This window comes from Parus major, chromosome 2, assembly GCF_001522545.3.
Source record: "Parus major isolate Abel chromosome 2, Parus_major1.1, whole genome shotgun sequence".
NCBI lineage: Eukaryota > Metazoa > Chordata > Aves > Passeriformes > Paridae > Parus > Parus major.
In genome coordinates, this window is record NC_031769.1 from 12616554 (window position 1) to 12635304 (window position 18751).

The 18751-nt window shown below is 37.9% G+C and overlaps 1 long non-coding RNA gene across 1 annotated transcript in view; it reads right to left on the reverse strand.

Annotated features, from left to right (window-relative positions):
- Positions 1-6494: 6494 nt before the first annotated feature.
- The window catches only part of LOC117245609, a 20734-nt gene continuing 8477 nt past the window's right edge, over positions 6495-18751 (reverse strand). The window contains exons 2-3 of the long non-coding RNA XR_004500469.1: positions 9453-9634; positions 6495-7228 (exon numbers count right to left, since the gene is read on the reverse strand). This is a non-coding gene — a long non-coding RNA (uncharacterized LOC117245609). The remainder of the gene's footprint in view (positions 7229-9452; positions 9635-18751) is intronic.

Consider the following 18751-nt stretch of genomic DNA (forward strand, 5'->3'; position numbering starts at 1 on the left):
AAAAAAAAAAAACCAACAAACTCATTTATTTTCCCAAACTTTCCAAGTCCTGATAAAGTCCTTATGTTGTGGTCTTACATAACAGGCCATCACATCAAGCAAAGGACAAATCTAAAACAAATTCCAGAAACACAACTTTTCTTCAAAACAGAAGTTTTGAAGAATGGTTTTGAAGAAAGGTGAAGAAGTCTGAAGAAAGTTTTGAAACTGTATGGTTTTATTCAAATATTCTCTTTTTACACACTATTAAAGCCAATGTAGATAATGAATGAAATTATAGGATGACAAGGAAGTTTGTGGTCCCTGGACAATTTAAGATTATTCAACCCTTATCTCAAGATAAAAAATAATAACTGTTGGGTTTTAAATAACATCAAAATTTGACCTAAACTCCCAGTGAACATCAAGTCATACTAGGAAAGGAAACCCTACAACTTTTAAAGATTCAGATGTATAGAATGGGAACAATATAGCTCAGAGCCCCTCCTAACTCCTCATCTCACTTATTCCCTCCCAGTTTTCATATTAAATTTTTCCTTTTTTCCTTGCCTCGCCCACTGCTACAAAGCAGCTCAGATATCCAGCTAGATATACACAGAGCATTCATGGCAACAAGTCTGTGACTAAAACTGATTAATATGTAACATGATCTTAAAAAAATGCATGTGGAAATGCAAAGGCATCAACTTAATGAGTATTTTCACTTTGTCCCTTTTTTTGCATTGAAAGGTCAGTTTAGCTAACAAACAGCATCAGAATAAATCACTTGTAAACCTAGATATTTCGTCTGTCTAAACAAGGAGAATTACTTGAAATTAAGCAAAGGACTGGAATTCTCTTACCATAGGATCCTGCAGGATGTGCTGTTTAAATATCAGGGCATCAAGGACATTTTGATATGTCATCTGAGGCCTTAAAAGAGTGGCATAAGAAGTGAGCTTCCATCTTAGCAGTCACCTAGCAGAAACTTTTCAAGAATCTTCACTGCCTTTAGAAGATTGGTGTAGAAATTATTAATTTTGATTTCTGGAACTGAAATGTGACTATTTTGCAAAATGTAAAACCAAAAAAAGAGTGTCATCATTTATCATGCCTTTGTTATTTCACCTACCTGCTCATTATCAGAAGATGAATTGTTAAAATCATAAGGAATCCTTAAAAGTCTTAAAGCATCCTTTGAGAGTGACAGAGATGGGCTTTTATTTGTGCAGTGGTGCATGATAGTGCATATAGGCTACCACGGGTATACCAGAACTACTCATTCAGACACCTCACAGATGTCTGTGGATATTGTCTGTGAAGCACAACTTTAAAAAGAAAAACATAAAAGAACTATTTACAATTCCAGTCAGTCTACTAAGATGAACAATAGATGTAAGTTGGGTACTTAGTCCAAAACTTCAGCATTTGCAAACACGAGGTTTCAGAAGCCACACTCAGTGTAAAATCTGACATAAATTGCATCTCCATGAAATTGTTCAAGTAATTTGGAATTGACACATTCCTAGCAGTTCCCAGCCATGTTTGTTTGGAAACAATTAAACAAAACTTGTTTAAAAAATAATCTGTCAAGGCATTTTCCCCATCTCTTCCAACAAATAATTCAACTCCAGAAGTTTCACCACAGTTTTTATAATGTATGCTTTTTTTTCACCTGGGTCATTTCTTACCCATGTGAAAGTTCTACTATCTCACTTTTTGCCTTCAACAGTTTGAAAACTAGAGAAATCATTAATATTAAGAAGAATGCCAAAGACGATAGTTTTCTCATCTTGTCTTTGTTTCTCTTTTCCTCTGGGCCACATAAGGATATTCAAGTCAGCAGAGACAGTGTTACTCTTTAAAAAACCTGCTGATTTAATATTTAGTAGGTGATGGATTCCACCTCAACAATCAGACTCGGGAATAAAAATAGTCTGAATCCCACTCGGTGCCATCCACAAATCCATAGATAGAAACCCAAAGTATTGTACAGCACAACATTTCCTGCTCAGTAAGCTTGAGACAAGCTGCTGTGATTCCCTATATATACACATATATTCTGAGCTGATGCCTGTCAAACCAGCCCCTGGTTAAGTGGCAAGCATAATATAGCTTCCTTTCCCTAGAGGTAACTGTCCTCATTACTGAGGCGAATGAACCCCTAGGTGTATAATAGAATCTTCTTTAAAATATTCATCATATGACAGCTGATATTTCAGCCATATTTGGCTGGAATGCTACATTTTAGGAAACTTAGAGGACTCCATAGTCAATTAACCTAGTATTTTGCTCACCATCTAATTTATTTTTTTCTTTATCACAAATCATTAAAAATTTATATTAGTATGTAACTTGTTCTTCTCCTGTTCAGGACTGAGTCAAACATGCAGACCGGGTTTTCTCTTACTTCAGCAATATCCATTAAAACATCTGGACTAGCAAAGCTGAAACTTTACACTTTCCCTCATCCGGAAAACATCAACTTCTCCAAGGTGAGTCACATCATCCAGCATGGTTCTGTTTCCTTCACACTTCTCAGAATCAACACTTCAGGCTGTGAAAACCTCCCTCTGCCAGCAGGTCTCAGGAAGACCATGGGTAGGCAGGGGGAAATAACACAGGGGCCAGAATACCAGAAATCAGCACAAAAAAATGTGTAGGGAGAGAACGAGAAAAATAGAGCGGCAGGTTATTCACACCAAACATTTCCTTGTTCAAATATCAAACAATGCTGTTCTTTTTGACTCTCTCTCTCATTCTTACTTCTTTCTCCAAACAAACACTGTATTTTTCCCTGCCTACTCTTCCCATTATTTTCCCTACCTGTTCTTAATTACAGCCACAAACTTCAAAAGGTCCTATTCCACGTGCCTTCCACTCTATTATCTCACAGGTGCCTCTGCCTCTTCACTTGAACCTTCCAACAGCTTTCCCTGTCCTGTTCCATGAGAGGCACATAAGGCAGGCACACAAATGAGCCTTGCCAGGGCAGGGGAGAGTGTCACCGACATGTAAGGCTGCTCAGGAAGTTTACACAGCACTTGCTCAAACTCTGCAAGCCTTCCTGACACCAGCTCAGCATTCCAGCACACCAGCACCATTTTTAAGTGATTTCTCATGTGATTAGTGCTGTCTCTCCATTCCCACATGCTACTCAGACATTAGTGGCAAAAAAAAATAAAAAAAAATCATTCTTACTCTCATCAGGACTTGTTTGTCATCAGAATCCCTCTTTAGTTTTAGTCATTTGCTTAGTTTTAGCCTACTTATCTCATTATGCTGGTCTAATTAAAATCATTTGCTGACAAATATTGTCAGTACTGTAACAGTTGGCTAAATTAACACTGGCTTAGCCCTAGCTTTGTTATCAGCTTAACTACACAGCACTGATTGATGAGCATTTTAAAGCAGGAATTCCTTTCTTCAGGTTAAATGCAGAGAAGGCAAAGCTGGAGATTTGAATGTAATACATCAACAAGTCTTAGCAGAAGAAAGTCAGATATAATTGTGCAGAAGTCAAACCAAACTCACATCTCCACAACTTCCCTGCAAGCTTGGTCATAAAAACAAAGATGAATTTGGCCCAATCTGTTAAAACAGCAGGAGCAGAGCTTAATATCTTGTTCTAAAATTACTGTTACAAGAAGTATATCTTGTAGTCTGATTCTTATTTACTTTTTTGGCATAAATTGAGTATTTCTAGACAACAATTATTCCTACAGACAAAACTTAATTGCAATATTCATCACCAAATGTCTAAAGGATAGGGATGCTGAAGTATTTTACAGTGAAAACACATCCAATTTTAATGATGTTCAAAAGAAGAAATGTTTATTTATGGATTAAAGTACACAAAGATCTGCTGCTCACACTTTCTGAAATACTGACAGCTTTTTGCTTTTTTTATTTTTTTTCTGAGAGAAAGAGAGTGCAAAGGAAGGAAAGACTTCACATCTTATAAATAGTTGTGATGAGTGGATCAATGTTCCCAGCAGACAGGTAGAAAGCTCCTGGGTCTTTTGACATTAGTTGAGATCAGATGATATATAACTGAAGTCTGAAGACAAAGTTGCCTCTAAGAGGTTGCATCTGGTGAAAGGGTGGAGATGTGCTGATAACCCATTACAGCTGCAGGGGGATGTCTCAACATGTCCTGAGAAAGACTGCATATTTCTGTTTGGGGCCGAAGTTTGCTGCTGTTCAAATTAAGTGACATCGTATTAACACTCCTAAAGAACAAAAAAGGTAGAATCCAAACCAGAACAATATCCTATAGAAGAGTGCTTTCTATTTAGTAGGTTCTTATGAGGGGGAAAAAAAAAAGCATAACTACATATCTAGGATTGGCTCCTCTACTGAAAACCTAAATTGAAAACAACTTTAAGAGAAGATTCAAAGGTTCCAGAGCAATATATAAATATAACAGAACCATGAAAAAAAGATACTGAGAAAAATCCAGGTTTTGGATAAAATTTTCAGAACATCCTTTCCCACTTTAGGATTTTGCAAGCACCATCTATTGAATGAGAGCTGCTGCTGTTGATCTTCAGAATGATCCATTAGATGAGGGTGCACAGAGATATTACAGGGGGAATACCAACCTCCCAGAGATACAGATTGAGCCTGCTTGATATCAGATATTTGGAAAGAAACTGTGGCTGTGCATAGACTTGACAGTGCTCCAGAGAACCCAGCTTTGTACAGGTTCTAGCAAGTTAACTTGCACAAGAAATGCAATGCCAACTGTTTAAAAAATATAATTTGGCTTGGGGAGAGGAGTAACTGAGAAAAGGGAAATATAACAGACACGTAATCCTTTTGCTCTGAAAACTGCTATCAATGACCTGCTGTTGAACCACCCAAGGACAAGAAAATATGCAGTCTGCTGCCATTATTACAGTCCAGTTCTCTATGGATTCAACCACAGGAAAGAGTAAGTCCAGAGTTAGGTCTCAGCTTACACTGCATGGGCTGAAAAAGAAAAAAAGACAATTTTTGCTAAGCCAGCTAACAACATGCTGCTGCTCTAATGCTCTGCCTCAGGCCATGCAGCCTCAGCTACACCATCTGCCCTGGAAAGACTCCAGGGAGGAAAGAGCAGCTGAGAGTGCAACAAGTTGAGGATCCAGTATAACCATGACTGTTCTGTGCTATGAGTTCACCTGAAACCTCACCTCTCCAGTTCCTGTTTCTTGTTCTCAGATACCTACTTTGTTAAATTATTTTTGATGTGTCCTCCTCTATCCAGATGTCTTAATTACTCGTTTCTCACTAAGTGATGGTTTCATATGCCTTTCCAGTTACAGTGTAACCTTCTCCCTGAATTCACAAGGCACAGCATCCTTGTGAAATGCCACTTACAATGGAGCCATTAGGCACCAGGAATAAAACACAAGTTGAGATTGTTTTTAAGAGCAGTAAAACCCCTTCCAAGATCTTGTGACATCAGTTACCAGAAACAAAGTTAAAATGCTTTTCCCGTTTTCAGGAGCTACATTCCCACTGATTTTAACACTGCAGGATGTGCCCCTGTACCCTGAAACAAATCACCTGTATGTGAATGAGGTCAGGATGAAGTAACCTCCAGCAAAGCAATTTCTTCTCTTTTGATTCTGAGGAGTAATAGTAAAAAGATCTGTCCCTTCAATCTGTATCTCAGCCAAGTCACCCACAAATAGATGCAGCATTCTGGATCACACTCTTTTGTTTCCCATCCCTTGACATCTTACCATTTTGTTTATACATGTCCTTTTCACTCTTGACATGCAAAAGTTACCAGCTTTATATGGGGCCATAATGCAAAGATATGTGAGCTTTCTGAAGGTAGACAGGGCTAGCCAAGGAGTGAAATCCAATGGTTTCCTAGGGGAAAGAACAAGGCAGTATGAATCACCTGCAAACTTAATGTGAAAGCTCCATTTTGGATAACCAGTTGGGGAGCAGATTGGGGATGTCGAAGTACAAGTCTACAAATTCAGGTGGAGAACATGACTAGTGTTCTGGCAGTCCAACACACACCCCCTTTGAAACTCTCATTCACAAGAAAGAAAGAGTAACTCATGAGCTGCCCTGCCTCAACCTGCACAGCAGAGGAGCTGTGGCTGTTCCCTTGTTACACACTGTACACCCTAACACCCTTCTACCAACTTCAGAGGCAGCAATTCCCATGGGGATCTCCACATCAGGCCAGAAAATGCTCCTGGCAGTGCAGAGACTGTTGTCCTAAAACCTCTCCCTGCTTCCCAGCTGTACACAGTTCCATGTGACAGGGATGGATCCTGAGGACTGCGTGCATACCTGAAATATTTTCTATTGTCTTCATGAAATCAATGTCAAATCACATTGCACTGAGAAAGAGCAGGATAGGAACCTTGCATGGCATCACATGAGCTGGTGAATGGGAAATGTACATAACCTGGAAACTGTCTTCAAAACTCATTTTAAAAAGAGACTTTGGAAAAATCTGACATTGTTTTCATCTTTACAGATGGATTAAAGAAGACACCTGAAAATAATTTAGAAAGCTGCTTATATTTTTTACATACATACACATCACTTTCTGCTTTTCAATACCCAAATCCTGATTATTTCTACTGGTCTTACTGCTCTGCAGGCAAGCACTGCTTCTCTGCTGCTAGCTCATCACATCCCCACGGTGAATGCAGGATCTGTTCTTACATGTTGAGAACTAGCACTGAGCAGACTTTAATGATCAGAAAAGTACATATTACACAGGCAATTGCAAACATTTCAGTTCTTGGGATTTTGAAGGAAGTTGCTTCTATACTGCAGTTACATGGAATGTTTTCTGAAATACTCCCATGTATATTTGAGTCCATCCTTGGGATCTGGATGGATTACAAAATCTGACTTGTAATGGTTTTTATTATCAGGGCTTACCACTGCCAAATCCATGTCCTCTAACATCTCTGATAGAATCCCATCATCAGTTCAGGGAATATGAAGTGATAATCAGCAGCCTAGGAAAGGATACAGATGTTCAAACACTACAGGAGACAAAGTCAAATTTCCTAGGCCAGAGAAGAATGTGAGGAGAAATGAAGTAGAAGGAATGAGCAAAATGTCCTCTTTCAGCAGGTCCATGTGGGCATGGGCACATCTCTCCACTCAGCCTGTTTGCAGGCTGAAGCCACTGTGATCTTTCTGCTCCTGGAGCATTGCACACTCAGCTTCACATGACCTCTGTCAACAAACATCAAACATGCTGTGAGGTTCAGAAAGGAATCTGTAGGGAAAAGGAAAAAAATGAAATGCAGCATAAAAATATTCTCTCAGGACAGAACAGGTCAGAAGAGCAGAGGATGCAGAACCAGACATCCACTGGCAGTTCTTACCCAGTGGTATCTATCCCCTGAGTGTCCTTTGGCAGATTCTGCTGAAGTGACCCATTTGTTGCATCCCATATCCAGGGAGCATGAGCTGTGCCACCACACCAGCATTGTTTCAGATGTGTCACAGAACAGAAGAGTGAACCACACAGGGACACAATTTTTGTTCCTTAAAGGGAGAAGACATTGGGAAAAGCTACCTGTAATGACTCTGTCCTAAGCATAAATTGAGGTATTTACAAGGCCTTTGCCCTCCATAAACAAAATTTTGAGGGAGAAAGTTATTAGTTTGGCACATTTTGCCAGCTGTGTGACCTATTTATACTCCACTGTATTTTCACAAGTGCAATGTGCAAAAGGCAAACATCTGCCCATCTGAACAAAGACAGTAAGACAGAGATGTCCTGTGACACAACAGGGTACTCAGAAAAACCTTCAAGAAGGTTCAGAGGCAGTAAGGAGGAGGAGATGCCCTGCTCACAGCAGGCCTGCTTTCCTCTCCTGGATCATACCAGAGCACTGCACACTGTGTCTATTGCTTTCCATGCATGGAAAAAACAATGCCAAGGAATCTTTTAGACAACAGTCTTACCAAGTGTAGTCAAGAGTTTAATGAAGCCAGCTTTCACAAATCAAGTGAAGAGCTCTGGACACAATCCAGAAGAGGATGTTGGGAAGTAAATTACTGCACTGACAATACATTGGGTTCCTATGTCCAAATTTTAAAGTATTCAATTGTACTTTGTGGCTATTTCCCTCTGTAACAACCAAGAAAGTTGAAGGGACTCTGCCCAGAAATGCATAATAGTTGCTTTATAATGGGTATCTGAAACTTCCATTTCTCATATTTCCATCCTTACAATTGAGATTCACAGTCCCAAATCTTTCCATTAAATTGCTGACCAAAAAAATGCCATTGCAATTAGTACAAGCAGTGGAACAAAGTTTAGATTCTGTGCAAGTTTAGATGCAATCAAAAAAGTACATTTATTAGTATGTAGCAGATGCTTTTTAGCTTATCTAGTCATGTTAAATATCCGGCATTGATCAACTACCTATATTTTTAAAAAAATTACCCATGACACAGATGGTAGTATCCAGATTATGGCAGCCACCAAAATTTGTGGTCCAGGTTTCCATGTTCTTGGAGCTGGTGATCAATATGGCCAGACAGAGCAAAACTGTGCACAGAACACAACCACAGCATCAGGCCAGGCTGGATGAGGCTTTGAGCAACCTGATGTTTAGGAATATGTCCCTGCCCATGGCAGGGAGTGTGGAATCAGATAATCTTTAAGGTCTCTTTCCACCCAAATTGTTCTGTGATTCTATTATTCTACCAGCAACATTTTCTTTTCTTAGATGACCTCTTATATCTGTCTATTCCTTTAATATCTACTGCTTTTAAGGACCGATTTTATTCTACTTTAGGGAAAAACTATTCTTTTTCCTAATGGGAATAATCTGTAGCAACCACTAGTCAACTTTTCCAAGAGATGCCCATTCAAAGGAATGTTCCAGAGACCCACATTAATTGCATGAAAAATATGCTCTGGCATATTGCAAGTGCACTGAATGCTTGACATTTTTATGATTATGCTAATGTTGTGACATTTGATGGGCTTGATTTTGTAAAAAAACCCCATGCAATTAAGTTCTCTGAAAGAAAAGCAGAAAGAAACAGATCAATCACTGAGAAGGCAGAAAGAATGAAAACTGCTTCTACCAGCTTTAGCAACAAATGTCTGCTAGTCAATGGCAAACATTTGAACTAGATATTTCAGATTTGTCAGTTTTACTGTGAAAGTAAAGAGCACTTGTAGGATGGCTTTCAATTTTTAGCACAAGCAGTGGCTTCACTTTCACCTCTCCCTCTGCCTTTGAAGTATAATAGCATTTGTCATGAAATTACTCTATCACTGAAAGAATTACAGCTCTTAGGAAAACATTACTTCCATGTAGACAATTTCAAAATATGCATAACCCAATTAGGTCACAGAACCTTGCTTTTAACTTTATGCTCTCTTAAAACACTGTTTCAGTTATATCCCAAATTAAAGTAGGAGAGAGATACGATTTATAATGACCAATATAAATAATTTAATAATTCCTCTCACTCACCTAAAAACCTGAAGATTAACAGGAAGAACCAGAGAACTGAAAGATGCTCTACTGGAACAGCAGTGTTTGATGGCAGGAAGGCTATGTGGATCCGAGCTATGAAGTCAAGAAGAAACGCAGAAGAGCAGCAGACACTGGAGGAGAGCCACAGCAGGATCCAACGGTTTATTTTTGGTACAAAACTACAGAAAACATAAGAAATGGCTACAGGTTAATTAAGCAACCTGAATTAACTTAGTAGCAACTTTGGAAGCAAATTAAAAGCACATTCATTACCTCAGGTACTGTATACATTTAGTCTCGTGTTAAAGACAACTACTACTCAGATTGAGTCTAAAGATGAATCTAACTTAATGGATATTTACTATTGGTGAAATCAAGAATCAGCTTAACTCCAAGAAATTCAATTCCTTACATAATACATAATCAAGGTAAAAATAGCAAGCTTAGGAAACAGCAAAAAGAGACTACAAAAAGGGGTTTGATCAAGAAAATTGCATTCATGGTCAATTTTTGGTAAATCCTGAGTTAAACTCTGAAAAGGAAGTTATAGAGAGGACCAAGGTAGAAAACTGTAGGAGCAGTTTCAACTCTTTTGCCTGAGACAGTGCAAGATAACAAATTTAAGTGAAAGAATTGGTCTGAAATTGAAGGGAATAAAATGGATTTTCAAAATTAAAAGGAATGAACCAGAAAAACACGAAGTCTAAGAAAATAATATCTTCAGCAACACTCAAAGACTCCTACATTTTTTCTGTTCCTAATAAAATGTGTGCACCTGAACTTCATCCATGTTCTCAATATTTGGCTTTTTTCAGATACATATACTCTGGGATTAATAATGTAGAGCCACTTGATTTATAGAAAGATCTCCTTATATGATTGGCATGGCAACAGATGCAGCATTTCTCAAACAGAACTGACATCTTGTGGGTCCCTCTTTTGCCACCCCTCCAGTAATGACATGAATCTTTCCTGAGTTACTTTCCATAAGCATAAAAGTAAACCCAAAGCTTCCTTCTCTTGGGATGTTTTATCTTGGAGAGATGTCAATATCCCAAGTAGTTCTTTCCTTGGTCATAGTCTCTAACAGACACTTCCTGCTTTTGCTGGCTGCAATGTCTTTGAGAAAGTTGACTGGCCAGCAGTGGTCAGAAGGGAAACAAAATCTGGAGGGACAGAGTGTTTATTCCTACTGAACTAGGTGCTTTAGGTAGGTCTGTGCCAACATCTGAACCCAACTACAAACACACTGCCCACTAAGATATGCACTTAGCAGAGGTACACCCCAAAATATTAAGATTTTAACTATGACAATTAACTTTTCAGTGCAGACCAGGGTTTCAGCTACATGACTACCGAACCAGACCAAACATACTACAGTCTATTTTATCCAGCTAGGACCAAACTGTGATTATTTTGGGTAGATTTCATCTGATTATAATCCCCTAGAGTGTAGATGTTTATATCTGAGCTAGTTAATTTAGGTTGTTTGGGGATTTTAAGTTAAAGAAGAAAAACAAGTGTTTAAAGATGATTCATCTGACCTATTTTTGCGGATCTACACTGCAATGGCATCAATCACACCTTAAACTTTGTTAAATCAAATGACTCAATCTCTGACTTGATAAACAGAACATAATTATTGGCATAGAAATTTTGAACAAATGCAGTCTTCTGCCTGGGGACAAGAAACTGCAGCCTACTAGACTCAGTACACCTAAATTCTTCTTCTCCTAGCACTCCACATATACCCTACGATGAAGCTACTTTGTTTTCCACCAGTAAAGAAGACCTTTGGCTTTTTCCATCTTAGATTTGTTATCTGCATTTGTGTAATGCAGAGAAGTAAAATTATATTTAGCATGAATATTTTTTGCAACCTTCGTGAATCCAAATCAGAAATGGAATTGTGCCTAGGGCATTCAGACTCGAACATCTGGATGTTATAGGTTCTACTAGATACAGAAAAAAGCCATATCTGAACTTTGGTTTGAATTAATTTTCCTAGCCAAGCTCTACTAGTAGAAATAAACAGGGTTTAGCATAGTAGAATATCAGACTTTAAATGCACCATAAACTAATGCATTTTTTTATAAACCCAAACCTGACTAATTAGGGTTTTATAAAAAAAACATGCTCATTATAATTAAATGTAATGACAATATCCATGGCTTTAAATTAAGGTTCAATCAGAATTAAAACAGCTTCTGCTAAATTAAATTATTTAAAATACAAGTTGAACTAAATAAGGAAAGAATGTAAAAATACAAAAAGAAAAAACCCAAGCTCACAGATATATATCTTTTCTTTATCAAATGGTGTTGTGAAAATTAATTTATGAAGTAGCCATAACTGTAACAGTAAAGTCAAAGTAAAATGTAAAATAAGATTAATACTTTCCAGACTTTCCAAGATTTTGGTTACTTTTGCATTGCCAGTTCTCTCATTTCAAAGTTCTGAATTCACAACCATGAAAACTTACAGCTGGGGTTACCCAGCATCTCTGAATATCAGGTTCAGAGCACCACACCTTCTTTCAAATTTAGAAACTTCTTTTGACAGTATTTGCTGATGTATGTGCTATATTGTCAAACTCCTTAAACCACTCACAAGTCATTCCTGAGACCAAAAAGATCAAACCTCAGTTCCACTGAATGCTGAGGGAGTCCTGACACTAATTGTAAAAATTACCCTCGGTAGAAAGAAGTGGAGGAGGTGTATATTAAGTTATTTGTTGGATTTCTTTTAAGGAGTCTGCCTTACCTTTGAGTCATTCTATAATAAATACCATATCATTGCTCAATTGTATGGAAATGGTGATTAGTGGTTCTGCAAATGTTTTGTTTGGGATTTGCATTTTCTCATCAAAGATATGTCTCTGCCTTCATATGCTGTCAGCCTCTTTCAGATGAGACAGCTCAGCACAGAGATGCCTCAAATATATCAGGAAGAAAAGTAAATATATTAAACCACAAAGAAATGTACAAGTGACACGCAGAGACTCTGAGTTCAACCACAAGGGCTTGGAAATTAAGGGAGTTGTGGCAAAATATTTTGGGTTGACTAAAATACCATGCCCTGAAATTTAAGCTACTTGTTTGAAAAAGAAATTTCAGAGACTAAGGCAGAATGAAAAGCAGCCGGGGATTTCAGCTTCTGCTCCCAATTTCTGGCTTCAAAATCTTTTTACTTTATTTTACAAGTGAAACTTTGGGGGATATGTATATTACAAACAGCTGACAAATACATGCACTGTAGACCTTCAGCCATGAGGGAGTGGTTAGTAATGAGGAAGAGATAATAGTGTGGAGCCACCAACCACTTCAGAGCTCTTGAGATATCCCTGAGTTTTAATAGGTCTCTCCCACCATACCATGTGGTCGAGGAGCTCCAAACTCTTTTGTATTGTGATGATAATGTTGAACAGAATTTGCTGTGTCTGAAACCAAAAGACAGTTCTTTGGGGTTATTGATTTTGTTAAGAAGGATGAAACATTTTGTTAAGATGCTCACACATACTTACTGCTGGCTATCACTATAATGCTATGATAAGAAATATCCATTTATAACACTTTTTAGCCTTGTTGGAACAAAAAGAAATTCTGCTTTTCCTTCAGCACGTCTAAAACTGTAAACCTGCAGTAACTCTTCACATCCTTCATATATGCTTTTAATCAACCTACTTCAAATATGTGTTGTGTAGCCAGTATGATCATATCAACAGCTTGAAATTAATGAACCTTAACTGCCTTTAATTCTAAATGGATACCACTGCAAGTGTGAAGTAGCCCTACAGTTGAAGAAGCAGGTGTCCATACAAACTAGAAAGAGGACTGAGCCACAGACTCTGGCTATAGGACACTCCTGATGTGAAAAAGTTCATTTAGAGCCCCCTGCTTACTTAGGCATGCGGTATAGCAACATATCAAAACATGCTGTTTTATCTTTGTCAAGTCTTCAATTTTGTGAACTATGATGGATAAAAAACTTTAAAGAATCTAACAATTAAACTAGTTTATTGATTGTTTTTTCTGTAAAAGGATTTTCTTGACTGCTGTCTCTAGATGTTGGCATCCTATACACAAAATATAATATAAACAATCATTGTGTTTCTTACAATGTTTTTTAAAGATGGAGAACAAATGAACAGAACATTGAATTTTCTAGTACCAGTCAAAGTCTGAGAACACCAGAAGACATATCATTTGGGACTAAATGAGATGTAAATTTACAGTTTTAGGATACCCATCCATTAGGTGTGAGGTGAACTCATTCCACAAAAATCTGATCTAATAACAGAGAAAAACTAGCAGACTCACAGCCACACAATGCATATTCTTCTACTTAAGGTTTGTATTTCCACTCAAGACTTGGGCAACTATTCTATTTCACATGATCAATAAGTGACTGCTCAAACAGTATACTCTACTGATATAGCCTTCATCTGATCTGTCACTGGATTCACTGCACATGAAAGTCTGGAACAGAAATACAGCACTCATTTAGAACCGCAGAATGGCTGAGGTTGGAAGGAACCTCTTGAGTTATCCAGTCTAACCCCACTGCTAAAGCAGGGTCACCTACAAACAGCTGCTAAGACCCATGACTGGACAGTTTTATATCTTCGGGGAGGGAGACTCCACATGTTCTCTGAGCACCCTGTGCCAGTGCTCGGACACCTGCAAAGTGACTGCTTCCTTGTGCTCAGAAGGAAACTCCCACTTCAGATGGAGCCCATTCCTTCTTGTCTTGTTGTTGGGCACCACCAAAAAGAGACTAACAAAATCCTCTTTGCACCTTCCCTATATAGATTTACTTACGTAGATAAGAGCCTCCCTGAACCTTCCATTTTCTAGGCTAAACCCTTCCAGCTCCATCAGTCTTTCCTCACAGGAGAGATGCTCAAGTCCCTTAATCATCTTCATGGCCCTTCAGAGGACTCTCTAATATGTCCAAGTGTCCCTTGTGAGGCTAGAACTGGACACAGCACTCTACAGTGGCCTCACCAGTAATTCAGAAATGGGAAGGATCTCCTACCTTGACTAGAACATTCCTTGACTGGTAACATTTCTCCAGTATGGCCCAGGGTGCATTTAGCCTTTGCTGCAAGGGCAAGTTTGCGGCTCATGACAACTTGGCATTCACCAGGACAGCAGGTTGTTTTCTGCAAAGCTTTTTTCCATCCAGTTAGGCCTCTGCCTGTGCTGGTGCATGGGGTTGTTCCTCTGAAGGTGCCGGGCCTGCCACTTCTCCTTGTCCACCTCTGTGAGGTTCTTGTCAGCCCATTTCTCCAGCCTATCCAGATCCCTGAGGATGGCATCACCACCCTTTGTAGTATCTATCAGAAGATAACCTTGTGCCCGAAGTGTAGAACTTGGGACTGACTCCTCATCATTCTTTCCAGCATCCACAGCTACCAAGCCTCTTCAGTGAGCTACCAGACCTTTCCTTCTTGGGGGAAGTAAGGGATTCCCAGCTTCCCCAGGTACAGCCACTGTGCTCACTCCAACAGCACAAGGGACAGCTGTATCTTACAGATAACCTTTTAATTAGGCGAATTACATTCCTCATTAGAAGGCCATCGTTAAGGCACTGAAGTAGAAAAGGACTGTGCCTCACATTGACACATTGACAGTGATTTGTGTTCTGTCAAAACAAGCATCATAAAGACAGATTCTTTCTCTTGAGTATTTTAAAAATACTTTAACAGCAGTTTCTTAACAGAAAGCATAAAGCAATATTTGAATGGGGTGGGGGAGGGGAGAAATGGTAGATTTATAAGAAAAACAAGGAGATTTTTTTCCTGTAGTAAGTGTCACAAGGTTCAAATAATTTAAAATATTAAATTTATTGCCTGATTGAAATTTGCTACAAAACTGGTATTCCAGGGAACTGACTAAACCCCTTGTCAAATGGCAACTTATAAAAGAAGGGAAATAATTTATTTATGCTAGAAAACAAAAAGAAAGTTGGTTAATACTACTCTTCTTTATAGCTTTTAATTAAGTCCTATTAACTTACAATCAAATCTTGAGTTATATTTAAATTTATTGAATTCAGGAATTATTCCAACAGCACCAGACTAATGAATGAATAAGGCCATAAGAGTTGCTTGTATAAATATTGTCATGCCTCTACATAGCAACTTTTCTTCAGTTTTTAACATTATTACATTTAAGTGGGAGGGCTCTTGCAGGCTGCATATTCCTCACTCATCAGACCCACTTTACAAAACATGTGTTTAATGAGGCTGTGATCAAAATCAATTTTACAAGTTATCATAAGCAAAGATCTTTTGGACTACAGTAGAGTGAATGACTACAATTCATCAGTCTGCAAATGGGGATCCAAAAATGGAAAACAACCAAGTACTCAAAGGACCATCAAACCCCAAAGAGAAGCTTTTATGATCTCTAGGGTAGACACTGTATTAAGGCAAATTGAATTAATCCCAAATTTATTTAACAAGGCTGGACTGATATGATTCTTTTACAGTTTACTTCACAGTTGTTAATCATTAAATACATTTTAGATAGTCATCAGATACTCATTTTACATGCAATAACATTTTTATTGAAGTTAACATAATAGTACATCTTAAGAACTCTTTTGAAAATATTCCCTTAGGAAAAAAATTATCTGCAAAGTAAATCCACTTTTGTGTGGCTCATGGGTTAGCCAATTTTGTAAATAAGAGAACATGTATCATTGTGACACTATTCTAATGCCACACATATCCTCTGATTTAATATACACAGTAAATGCTTTGCCTGGGTTTATTTTATGAATATCACTGATTTACTCAACCTGGACAGGACAAAAGAGGAACTACAGAGATTGTAAGCTACTGTTTTACAGCTATCTTGTTCTTTCCTGTTTTGAGAAAGAATTTTATCAGACTGGACTTTTTTTTTCTGTTCCCATAAGACCCTCCTCTGACTTCAAGGAAACTCCTCCCAGAAAAGTTACTTTGGCCCTAATCCTGAAAGCTGATCTGTGTCAATGGATATGCATAATAACCCACTGAACTCAATGGAGCTCAATATGATCATGAAGGTTTTGTTGATTTAGTGTGAAGAGAAAAGCATAAGTCACAGGTTCTCAAGGTAAGGCCTGTACATATATTTATGGTGATTAACTGGCTTGTGTTTAGCTGCAAGTCACACCAGCCCATTTTCCTAATGAAATGTAGCTGGAATTCAATGAAGATAATAAAAAAGTTTCAAATTCTTAAAGTTACTTTTCCATCCTGAATTTATATTCATTTCAGTGACTGACAATCTTTTTTATAAAAATATTTCAAAACTGCCTTATGGAAATAGAGTTTTCATAAGCCCCTTTTCTCTAAATCACCCAATTCTGTTACACAAACAGAAATTGTCCCTTTAGTACTTTGCCTAAAAATTTATGTTCTTCTGATAATAAACCTCATTGATCAGAACTGCAGTGAAGGTGAATTGCATGAGACTGTCCTGAGATTATTCTTCACAAAATTCTACCCAAGTTTGAAAGTCTCCTTTAGCAGAAACCTAATAAACCTATAGCCAACAAAAATTCCTCAAGATTTTTCAAAGAGTTTAACAAGCTGCTTGTAATTTTTTCTGGCTTGTTGAAGGAAAGGGAGTCAAGAGGAAAATTCCAATAAAACCGTATGTAAGCCAGAGGTTTGTTTATGTTTGTATGGATTAGCATTCACACATTTCCTGTTACTGGACTTCCTATTAGTGATGTTTAACTTTAACCACATATCCTGGGTTAAGGAATAGCTCCTGAAATCAATTTCCTGATTAGGCTAAGAAAGGTCAAAGGTTAATTTTGTAGCCACATGATTAAGCTACCAACAGCTACTGCATAGCCTTGTTTTAACATATAAAGTTACTGCAAATATTAGCTAAAGGAGGCGGCACACTCTGGTGAGTACACTGAACTGTTGGGGAAAAATAATTCCAGAGTCTTATTCACTCTGAGTGAAATTTACTCTCTCCACATGCACACATAGAATCCACATCTGTGGAGACATCTCTCAAACATGGTTAGGGCAACCTGACAACCTCTAACTTGTTCATAATTTTAAATATGGCTGTGTGACCACTGCCAGAGCCCAACAGCCAAGAAACATCCTGCTGTGCATTATATTCCAGACTTCCTTCAAACACTTGTTACAGACCTTGAAGAAGAAACAAGGTTTATGGTAATGTAAGAATCCACAGACTTATATTTATCATATTCTCAACCAAAAAGCACACTGATTGCCTCTTCCTTAGGAAAAAAAAAAAAAAATAACAGATGGATGATGAATTTTCAAACAACACTGCAGCAGTTACTGCTGTTGTACCAAATCAGCAGAAATTAATTTCATCATTATTTATTCCATTTAAATACTAAAGTGAACAAACTTTTGCTCAAACACTTCAGATGAAACAAGAAATATCTTTAAAAGTTTGTGAAGTTTCAGCCTGGAGAGATTCTTGTCTCCAGCAGTAAAATTGATTCCTTTTTAATAGTGGCATGAGTAATGACAGCCCATTGACACATATCAATACCAATGAGGAATGCTAAAATTAAAGCTGATTATCCAGATTCATTCTCACTGCAGAGCATTGGCCTTTCCTGCTGAGTTCTCATCTAAAATTTCATTCAGTTTTGGTAAATTTCTAGCATAGAAGATGGCTGTCAAGTGAATAAACCCCACGTACTGACATTATAATTTTCTTTTATATCTGTGAGACAGGTGATGGGAAAACTTGACATTCGATTTAGTGAAGATAGTGTGGGTATTTAGTTAACTTGTTACAACTATTGGAGATTTAATAGAGGGATCACAGGTAATTAAGCAACTTTGGTTGAAAGTCATAGTTTCAAAAATAAAACTTGGTTTGACCCAAAGCCTACATTGCTAATACAACCACACTCTTTTGGGTGTTCCTCTCTGTCTAAATTATCATTTATGTTTGTATCAGTGTGGCAGCATTTACACTTGTTGTACACAGGGAATGCTGTAGCGAGATAGAGGACACAATCAGTCATCAATCTTTACTCAGGATTTCAGCATGTGAACAATTACAAAATCTACTTCTTTTCTTTTCTTTTCTTTTCTTTTCTTTTCTTTTCTTTTCTTTTCTTTTCTTTTCTTTTCTTTTCTTTTCTCCTCTTCTCTTCTCTTCTCTTCTCTTCTCTTCTCTTCTCTTCTCTTCTCTTCTCTCTTCTTCTCTTCTCTCCTCTCCTCTCCTCTCCTCTCCTCTTCTCTTCTCTTCTCTTCTCTTCTCTTCTCTTCTCTTCTCTTCTCTTCTCTTCTC